General features: G+C 42.4%; 1 long non-coding RNA gene across 1 annotated transcript; it reads right to left on the minus strand.

Moving 5' to 3' along the window:
• Positions 1–230: 230 nt before the first annotated feature.
• LOC133622597 (uncharacterized) lies at positions 231–11,051 on the minus strand. Its single transcript, XR_009817804.2, has 3 exons — positions 10,987–11,051; positions 10,820–10,890; positions 231–1,445 (listed from the first exon to the last, which is right to left on the minus strand). It is a non-coding gene; the product is annotated as an uncharacterized lncRNA (long non-coding RNA).
• Between the last annotated feature and the right edge of the window lie 329 nt (positions 11,052–11,380).

Raw genomic sequence — 11,380 nt, forward strand, 5'->3', positions numbered from 1 at the left:
GCCGCCATCTTTTTTCCCCGTAGAAGAAGAAGAAGCGCGCGGTGCATGCTGGGATATGTGACATTTCATTTCCATTTGTGTGTTTATGTAAAGACCCCAAAATGGCTCCTATTAAGTGTGTTGTCTGTCTAATTATAAATAATGCAGACGAGGCGTGTTAACTGAGTTCTCAACGTTTACTCACAGCGTGCTCATAACCACATTCTAACTGCCAGCATACAACGCTTCTCAGGGCTACCGCGCATGCTCGTCACTATCGTTGCATGCTGGGTAGTGTAGTTGTTATATTTGCTAGCTCATAACATCACATTAAGAGACACGCTTACGCGCTTAATTCAATACTCGCCGTCATTCCGGGTGGATTGACAAAAGACCTCCAGCCGCTAGATATTGGTGTCAACAGGGCATTTGAAGCTAGACTGCTAACTGCGTGGGAACAGTGGATGACAGAAGGCGAACACACGTGACGTTCACCAAGACAGGGAGACAGCGCCAGACGACATACGCCACTATCTGCCAGTGGATCGTAAATGCCTGGGCTGATTCAGTCTCATCTGTGGTCCGAGCTTTCAGGAAGGCAGGAATTGTCACTGAACTAATAAACGGCAACGACACTGACTCCATTAATGACGACTTCGACGAGACGGAGCCGGCCATGTTGGATGCCGTATTCGCTCAACTGTTTAATTCGGACACTGAAGAGGAAGAATTCGAGGGATTTGTGAATGAGCTATAACTTCATAAAGTGAGCTTTACATTTTTATTTAGTGTGTTGTGTTGTGTGACATTAACGTTTGAGCAACGTTGAGTTATTGATATATTGTTATTGCTCTGCACTATTTCACGTGTTACTATATTGTGATTGCACGTTTGATTTACGTAACACGAGTAAATCAGCTGTTTATTCATTTTGGGAGTGAACAGAGTTGTCAGAACGCTGGTTTGTTATCTATTAATAAAGTTTGACTGACCTATCTGACTGTTTTGTTGACATAGGTGCGCCTTATAATCCGGTGCGCCTTATATATGAACAAAGTTTTGAAATATGCCATTCATTGAAGGTGCGCCTTATAATCCGATGCGCTTTATAGTGCGGAAAATACGGTACATCTCATTGTGCAACATGTGAATGTTTTAATGGGAACTAAATGCAATGTCTGAAAGGGGTACAAATTATTTCCAAAGCAGGACCTCCACCCAGACAAACAATACAAGTACACAGCTCATGAAAAACAATATTTTTTGTTATTGTCATTGTAAGTGGGCCTAAACACTTATATTAGAAAATAATCTCATGGAAATGACTGCTGTCATTTGATTATAATAATAAGAGAATGTTGTCTGTCTATCTGTGTTGGCCCTGGGATGAGGTGGGGACTTGTCCAGGGTGTACGCCGCCTTCCGCCAGAATGCAGCTGAGATAGGCTCCAGCACCCCCCGCGACCCTGAAAGGGACAAGCGGTAGAAAATGGATGGATGGATGGAGATTAAACTTGTTATTTAGTCAGGTTTGGGACAGGTGTGCTGCTGGTGTAGCCACAGTGTGCACGTCTGATGTTGCTCACATGGGCTCCACTGAATGCTCAGGGAGTTTTTGCGTTTGCTCAAACACATGAAAAATTAGAGGGAACATTGGTCCAGGGTGTACCCCGCCTTCCGCCCGATTGTAGCTGAGATATGCTCCAGCAACCCCCGCGACCCCGAAAGGGATAAGCGGTAGAAAATGGATGGATGGGTAGCTTAAATACTTTTTAACTTGCATTCATTAGCTCAATCATGTCATTAATCACCAATCATGTATCTCAAATGCTTTGGTTTACAACGTATTTGTTTTCAAAAAAAGAAATATCAAAATAAAAGTTAAACGCTTATTATAGTTCTTTTTTTCAATTGTTCAAATATTCAAAAATATATCAACTGTTTCTTTAAATACAAAAATACTATTTAAATGCACCTTTACGTTCACAATTAGATGAGGTAGATTAATTAAACAAAATGCACATTAATGTTCAAAAGGGACTTTTGTGTAGCAACTTGGAGGTACATAAAGTTAAAACGTGCTAAATATCTCTCCCTTGCTAGCACAGGTGAGAGATGCACTAAAAATTACCCCCTTAAAGGCCTACTGAAATGTGATTTTCTTATTTAAACGGGGATAGCAGGTTCATTCTATGTGTCATACTTGATCATTTCGCGATATTGCCATATTTTTGCTGAAAGGATTTAGTAGAGAACAGACGATAAAGTTCGCAACTTTTGGTCGCTGATAAAAAAGCCTTACCTGTACCGGAAGTAGCAGACGAATAGCATGACGTCACAGGTTGTGGAGCTCCTCACATCCGCACAATGTTTACAATCATGGCCATCAGCACCGAGAGCGATTCGGACCGAGAAAGTGACGATTTCCCCATTAATTTGAGCGAGGATGAAAGATTCGTTGATGAGGAAAGTGAGAGTGAAGGACTAGAGGGCAGTGGGAGCGATTCAAATAGGGAAGATGCTGTGAGAGGCGGGTGGGACCTGATATTCAGCTGGGAATGACTAAAACAGTAAATAAACACAAGACATATATATATATACTCTATTAGCCACAACACAACCAGGCTTATATTTAATATGCCACAAATTAATCCCGCATAACAAACACCTCCCCCCTCCCGTCCATATAACCCGCCAATACAACTCAAACACCTGCACAACACACTCAATCCCACAGCCCAAAGTACCGTTCACCTCCCCAAAGTTCATACAGCACATATATTTCCCCAAAGTCCCCAAAGTTACGTACGTGACATGCACATAGCGGCACGCACGTACGGGCAAGCGATCAAATGTTTGGAAACCGCAGCTGCATGCGTACTCACGGTACCGTGTCTGCGTATCCAACTCAAAGTCCTCCTGGTAAGAGTCTCCGTTGTCCCAGTTCTCCACAGGCCAATGGTAAAGCTTGACTGTCATCTTTCGGGAATGTAAACAATGAAACACCGGCCGTGTTTGTGTTGCTGAAGTAAGTAAGTAAGTAAGTAAAGTTTATTCTTCGGTCAATGGTCAACAAAATAAACAAACAGTTGTACATTCATAGATTGAAAATGAAAATGTTGCATACCGAAAGGGTTTAGGCTGAAGTTGAACGCCTAACCCTATAAACAATGTCAAGTACAAGATGAACTTCCGAAAATTATGAAATGTCTTTTGTACAACATATTATAAATACACATTATACACAATATGAACACTGTTCAATTATATACACAGTAAAGGCATGTGAAATATCCTTATACGCGTGTTAAACCTTTGTACCATTTTATATACTATATACAAACAATTATACTTCCATTATTATTTATATCCCACATTTAGTATTTTAATTAACATTGATCATAGTATTAACTACTGTGTTGATTCAAGAGTGATATATTTTTCCAAGACATTGGTCTTAAAGTGTTTTTTAAATGTGTGAATGGAACTGGAACATTTTAAGGAATCATCCAAGCTGTTCCACAGTTGAACCCCCCTGACAGAAACGCATCTACTTTTTAAGCTTGTTCTTATTTTAGCTTTCTGGAAGACAGCTGAACCTCTGAGGTCATAGGGATTATCTCTGGGTATGAACCTCTCCTGTAGACACTGAGGCAGCATGTGGTTATGAGCTTTGTACGTCACAATAGCAGTGTTGAGGTCAACAAGATCATGCAGTTTTAATGTTTTTAATTTAATAAACAGAGCATTGGTATGGTCATGATAATCTGCATAATTTACAATTCTAATCGCTTTCTTTTGAAGTAAGAATATAGAGTTGATGTTTGTTTTGTAATTGTTACCCCAGATTTCAACACAATAATTAAGATAAGGGAGTACGAAAGAATTATATAACATATTAAGAGCCTTTTGATTTACGGAGTTTTTGATTTTATGTAACATAGCAATATTTTTTGCCATCTTTGTCTTAAGTATATTTATGTACAGTTTCCAATTTAATTTATCATCTATATAGATTCCCAAAAATGTTGAATACACCCTTTCTATCTCCATATCATCAATTCTTATATGACACTGTATGTTATTTTTCCTATTTCCAAAAATTATATATTTTGTTTTATTTAAGTTGATTGACAGTTTATTGGCATCAAACCATTGCTTTAGTATGTGGAGTTCGCTCTCTACAGTCTCTAAGAGTTGGCCAAGGTCTTGCCCAGAACAATACAGACTTGTATCGTCAGCAAAGAGAATACAATTGAGTTTTTTAAAGATTTTGCAGATATCATTAATATACAATAAAAACAATTTTGGTCCCAGTACAGAACCTTGGGGCACTCCATGTGTTATAATCTTTTTATCTGAATCTACATTGTTCATATGCACATACTGTTCTCTACCACCAAGATAACTTTTCAACCAATCATGAGCAAGACCTCTAAAACCATACCTCTGCATTTTGTTTGAAAGTAATGTGTGATCGATGGTGTCAAAGGCCTTGCTCAGGTCAATAAAAACGCCAACAACAAACTCCCTCTTATCAATAGCAGTGGTTACCTCCTCAACTAGTTCCATCACTGCCATGGAAGTGGACCTGTTTGGTCGAAAACCGTATTGGTGTTCACTTAGCAAGTGATGCTTATCAATAAATCTGTCTAATCTTGACACAAATAATTTTTCAAGGACTTTTGAAAATTGTGAGAGTAGAGAAATAGGCCTATAGTTGGTGAACTGATGCTTATCTCCACTTTTGAAGATGGGAATAACTTTTGCCGTTTTCATTTTCTTTGGGAAAACTCCTTTTATAAAAGAAATATTACATATATAAGTGAAAGGAACAGCTATAAAATCAACAATTTCTTTAATCAGAGAAAAGTCCAAGTCACAGCAGTCTGTTGACTTCTTGTTTTTCTGAGAATTTACAATTTCTGTGATTTCACTTTCATAAACGGGGGAAATAAACGATTCTAAGTTGCTTTTAATGGTTTGTTCATTAAATTTGACACTGTTTTCAGGTTGTACAATTTCATTTGCTAAAGTAGGTCCAACGTTCACAAAGAAGGTGTTAAAAGCATCCGTTATTTCCTTAGGGTCATTTATAGTTTGATTATTTTCTATGAAATAGCTTGGATGTTCCTTATTTGTCATGTTTTTTTTAATGATACCATTTAAAACTTTCCACGTACCCTGGATGCTATTTTTATGTTGTTCTAATAGGTTACAGTAATGTGTTCTTTTGCTGTGCTTTATTATTTGTTAACTTATTTTTGTACGTTTTATATTTGTGTTCAGTTTCTTTGGTTCTGTGCTTTAAATGTCTTCTGTAAAGATAATTTTTCTTTTTGCAGGACTTCAATAATCCTTTTGTGATCCACGGTTTGGCCTTGACAGTGCTGTCCTTAATGTCATGTTTTTTCATTGGACAGTGCTTATCATACAGTGTTATGAAAATGTTGAGAAAGGTTTCATAAGCCTCATTCGGGTCTGTGGAGGTATAAACCTCCCCCCAGTCTTGAGCACATAACTCAGACTTAAATGCTGCCATAGTTTCTGGTGTTTGGTGTCTAACAAATCTATATTGAACTGCTTTTTTGGCCCTTCTCTCATCAAAGAAATCGTGGAAAATACTGAATACAGGTAGATGATCACTTACGTCATTGAGTAGTAGTCCTGCTGTAATTTGATTCTCCGGTTGATTGGTGAAAATGTTATCTATCAGTGTGGCAAAGTCTACTGTTATTCTGGTTGGTTTTGTAATAAGGGGAAAGAAATTATTGCTGTACAGTCCTGTTATAAAATCGGTTGTTTTGGTACTGTCCATGGGGTTCAGAAGATTAATATTAAAATCACCGCACACAATATGGATCTTGTTTGATTTACTAAACAAATAATCCAATTTTTGATTGAATGTATCTAGACACGATCCAGATGTTCTATAAACACAACTGACATTTATTTTTTTGGATTTTTCTACTTCAATTTCTACTGTTATGCATTCAAAAACTCCAGCTATAGCAGTTGATTTGCTGTCAATCTTCCAACATTTTAAATCTTGATTTACAAAAAGTGCTACTCCTCCTCCCCTTTTTCCAACTCTGTTTGTGGTGAATAATTCATAACCATCCAATCTTATTTCACAACACTTGTTCTCATCAAGCCAAGTCTCTGAGACTGCAACAATACTAAATTTATTGAACTGGCTCAGATATTCTCTAATATTGTCAACATTTTTATACAAACTTCGGCTATTAAAATGTATTACAGTAAATGATTTGTCCACATTCACACATTTAAATTGTTCGTCTGTGTAGTACTCACAGTTTCTGGTAATATTATTGTAAAGATTACAATCGGGATCTATGTCACTGCCAAACTCATTTGAATTGCAGTTGTAATTGATATTGTCGTAGAAGTCTAGTTGGATGTGATTATAATTATTATACAGTTCACTACTATGATTATTATCAGTATTTCTACAATCTAATTCCTTATCACCAACGTTGGTAAAGATATTTTTTAATTCACTCTCCATTGTATTTTAGTTTTTTCTTTTTCCTTGTACAGATAACACATTTGTATCCACCTCCACTGAAACACGCACACACCCACACCCACACAAACACACGCACACAACTGACAATACTTTTACTCTATTATAAGCGTCCCAAAGCAGTCCAAATGAAAACAATTTTGTATTTGGTATTAAGTTAGTGTTTATACGTGGTGTTGAGTATATGTCTTTATGATCCAAGGTAAGATAAAGTAAAAAACAACAAAAATAGTCTGAGCATTTCAAAAATAAGCTCATCAAAAATCTCACTGTAGCTGTCCTCATCAAAAAAGGAACGATCAAAAAATGAGCTCGACAAGAGTGCAATTGTGATTGTCCAAAAAATGGAACAATCGACATTATCTGAATTGTTCGAGGTCTTCAAGTTCTCTTACCAGTATCACTTTAGCTTTTTCCGGCGTAGATCCATTCAGCTGAATGAAAACCTTGCAGTTTCTTGTCCATGTGGCTCTAATCTTGTTGTTTTTCCTGAGGATGCGTGCTTCCCGTGCTATATCCGATATTTTCTTGGTCAGATATACACCGCTGATCCCTTCAACTTTATTCCTTGTCTCAGTAGTTCTGTTTTGTGTCTCCGGTTTACAAAGCGCACAAGGACTGCAGGCTTTGCTTTGTCTCTGCGTGGCAGTGTATGACACGCTGAGATATTTGCATCCACGTGTATGTCTTTTCCTTTCAAAAAGTGCAAGACTTGGTCCTCCAGAGTTTGCAGATCCTCTGTCTCTGCGTCCTCTCCAACATTCCTGCCCGCCGTAGCAGCTCGGGCATATGAGCGCGGTCTGATGTTTAGTCCCGTGATGATGACATCTTCCATCCTTGTGTACTGCTCTAAGTTTTCAACTCTCCTTTCAAGATCAGTTATTGTCTTGTCTTTTTGTCGGATTGTTTCTTTGAGTTTCCTCACTTCATCTACAAGCTCCGTTAGCTTGCTTAGCTGTTGGGAGACGCTAGCCAGGTCCCCTGACATGAAGTTTAGCGACTTGCGTATTTCCTCTATGTCATTCTCCATCTGTGCGCTCTTCTTTGGAGGAGGCATGACAAAAATTACGTCGATGCTTCCCACGCCTTTTCTTTGTATTTTGACCGAGTGGATTTGATAATCCCGGGTGATTCCCTCGTTCTACTGGGGGACTTCAATGCTCATGTTGGCAGCGACAGTGAAACCTGGAGAGGCGTGATTGGGAAGAATGGCTGCCCGGATCTGAACCCGAGCGGTGTTATGTTATTGGACTTTTGTGCCCGTCACAGATTGTCCATAACGAACACCATGTTCAAACATAAGGGTGTCCATATGTGCACTTGGCACCAGGACACCCTAGGCCGCAGTTCCATGATCGACTTTGTAGTTGTGTCATCGGATTTGCGGCCTCATGTTTTGGACACTCGGGTGAAGAGAGGGGCGGAGCTTTCTACCGATCACCACCTGGTGGTGAGTTGGCTGCGATGGTGGGGGAGGATGCCGGATAGACCTGGCAGGCCCAAACGCATTGTGAGGGTTTGCTGGGAACGTCTGGCAGAGTCTCCTGTCAGAGAGAGTTTCAATTCCCACCTCCGGAAGAACTTTGAACATGTCACGAGGGAGGTGCTGGACATTGAGTCCGAATGGACCATGTTCCGCGCCTCTATTGTCGAGGCGGCTGATTGGAGCTGTGGCCGCAAGGTAGTTGGTGCTTGTCGTGGCGGTAATCCTAGAACCCGTTGGTGGACACCGGCGGTGAGGGATGCCGTCAAGCTGAAGAAGGAGTGCTATCGGGTTCTTTTGGCTCATAGGACTCCTGAGGCAGCGGACAAGTACCGACAGGCCAAGCGGTGTGCGGCTTCAGCGGTCGCAGAGGCAAAAACTCGGACATGGGAGGAGTTCGGTGAGGCCATGGAAAACGACTTCCGGACGGCTTCGAAGCAATTCTGGACCACCATCCGCCGCCTCAGGAAGGGGAAGCAGTGCACTATCAACACCGTGTATGGCGAGGATGGTGTTCTGCTGACCTCGACTGCGGATGTTGTGGATCGGTGGAGGGAATACTTCGAAGACCTCCTCAATCCCACCAACACGTCTTCCTATGAGGAAGAAGTGCCTGGGGAGTCTGTGGTGGGTTCTCCTATTTCTGGGGCTGAGGTTGCTGAGGTAGTTAAAAAGCTCCTCGGTGGCAAGGCCCCGGGGGTAGATGAGATCCGCCCGGAGTTCCTTAAGGCTCTGGATGCTGTGGGGCTGTCTTGGTTGACAAGACTCTGCAGCATCGCGTGGACATCGGGGGCGGTGCCACTGGATTGGCAGACCGGGGTGGTGGTTCCTCTCTTTAAGAAGGGGAACCGGAGGGTGTGTTCTAACTATCGTGGGATCACACTCCTCAGCCTTCCCGGTAAGGTCTATTCAGGTGTACTGGAGAGGAGGCTACGCCGGATAGTCGAAACTCGGATTCAGGAGGAACAGTGTGGTTTTCGTCCTGGTCGTGGAACTGTGGACCAGCTCTATACTCTCCGCAGGGTCCTTGAGGGTGCATGGGAGTTTGCCCAACCAGTCTACATGTGTTTTGTGGACTTGGAGAAGGCATTCGACCGTGTCCCTCGGGAAGTCCTGTGGGGAGTGCTCAGAGAGTACGGGGTTTCGGACTGTCTGATTGTGGCAGTCCGCTCCCTATATGATCAGTGCCAGAGCTTGGTCCGCATTGCCGGTAGTAAGTCGGACACGTTTCCAGTGAGGGTTGGACTCCGCCAAGGCTGCCCTTTGTCACCGATTCTGTTCATAACTTTTATGGACAGAATTTCTAGGCGCAGTCAAGGCGTTGAGGGGATCTGGTTTGGTGGCTGCAGGATTAGGTCTCTGCTTTTTGCAGATGATGTGGTCCTGATGGCTTCATCTGGCCAGGATCTTCAGCTCTCACTGGATCGGTTCGCAGCTGAGTGTGAAGCGACTGGGATGAGAATCAGCACCTCCAAGTCCGAGTCCATGGTTCTCGCCCGGAAAAGGGTGGAGTGCCATCTCCGGGTTGGGGAGGAGATCTTGCCCCAAGTGGAGGAGTTCAAGTACCTCGGAGTCTTGTTCACGAGTGAGGGAAGAGTGGATCGTGAGATCGACAGGCGGATCGGTGCGGCGTCTTCAGTAATGCGGACGCTGTATCAATCCGTTGTGGTGAAGAAGGAGCTGAGCCGGAAGGCAAAGCTCTCAATTTACCGGTCGATCTACGTTCCCATCCTCACCTATGGTCATGAGCTTTGGGTTATGACCGAAAGGACAAGATCACGGGTACAAGCGGCCGAAATGAGTTTCCTCCGCCGGGTGGCGGGGCTCTCCCTTAGAGATAGGGTGAGAAGCTCTGCCATCCGGGAGGAGCTCAAAGTAAAGCCGCTGCTCCTCCACATCGAGAGGAGCCAGATGAGGTGGTTCGGGCATCTGGTCAGGATGCCACCCGAACGCCTCCCTAGGGAGGTGTTTAGGGCACGTCCGACCGGTAGGAGGCCGCGGGGAAGACCCAGGACACGTTGGGAAGACTATGTCTCTCGGCTGGCCTGGGAACGCCTCGGGGTCCCACAGGAAGAGCTGGACGAAGTGGCTGGGGAGAGGGAAGTCTGGGCTTCCCTGCTTAGGCTGCTGCCCCCGCGACCCGACCTCGGATAAGCGGAAGAAGATGGATGGATGGATGGATGGATTTGATAATAATTACTAAATGTTGTCGCAACTTACGGGAGCGCCGCCATCTTGGCCATGACTTGGACGAAACTGCGGAAGACTGCCGGAGGTACACGACGAGACCAAACACTCTGAAGTCGGCCGCAATACACCGCTTCCCTCCTACAGCTTTCTTCTTTGCTGTCTCCATTGTTCATTGAACAAATTGCAAAAGATTCACCAAAACAGATGTCCAGAATACTGTGGAATTTTGCGATGAAAACAGACGACGTAACAGCTGGCCACCATGCTGTCCCAAAATTTCCTCTACAATCCAAGACGTCACGCGCTGACGTCATCATACCGAGACGTTTTCAGCAGGATATTTCGCGCAAAATTTTAAATTGCACTTTAGTAAGCTAACCCAGCCGTATTGGCATGTGTTACAATGTTAAGATGTCATCATTGATATATAAACTATCAGACTGCGTGGTCGGTAGTAGTGGGTTTCAGTAGGCCTTTAACCAAAGGTAATCAGTAATCTATTACTTCAGTAAACCAAAAATAATCCCAGCGATCCCAGCATGTGCTGTAAACATGAACAAAATAAAAATCACCAACAATTATGGCTCAAATAAAACATCACATCATTGTTATTCACTCACCGCTGATCAAGTGAAACGACTGCACAACAGGGATGTCAGTCAGTGAATGTTACACTCGATGTCACACTGCTCTACAAGGTTCAAACAACACAATATATGGATCAGAAGTTGTTAACAACATTAGAAATGTGGATGGATCGAATTGCAAGCTTATTTTCAAGCCTTACCAAGTGGATTGCAGAGGATTGTTCAACAGATTATCTGTGTGTGTTTGGCATAGCCACACGTGAAGAGGAACAGGAAGAGGAGTTTCTCTGCTCCTATACTACAGGAAGTTGCGTCATAATAGGAGGGACATGAAAGGGCTCACTGAGACAGGTCATTTTCACCTTTGCAAATCCTGCCAACATTTCCATGTATATTGTGTGTTTTCTATTTTAACAATTTGTAGAGCAGGATAAAAATATAAATGAAGAACGTAAAGTGTAGATTAGTGTGTACCTGTTTTAGACTTAGACTTAGACTTCCTTTTTATTGTCACTCAAATTTGAACTTTACAGCACAGATAAAAACAAAATTTCGTTACATAAGATCATGGTAGTGCAGGATAAAAAAGCAATA

Source organism: Nerophis lumbriciformis, linkage group LG23 (assembly GCF_033978685.3).
Source record: "Nerophis lumbriciformis linkage group LG23, RoL_Nlum_v2.1, whole genome shotgun sequence".
NCBI lineage: Eukaryota > Metazoa > Chordata > Actinopteri > Syngnathiformes > Syngnathidae > Nerophis > Nerophis lumbriciformis.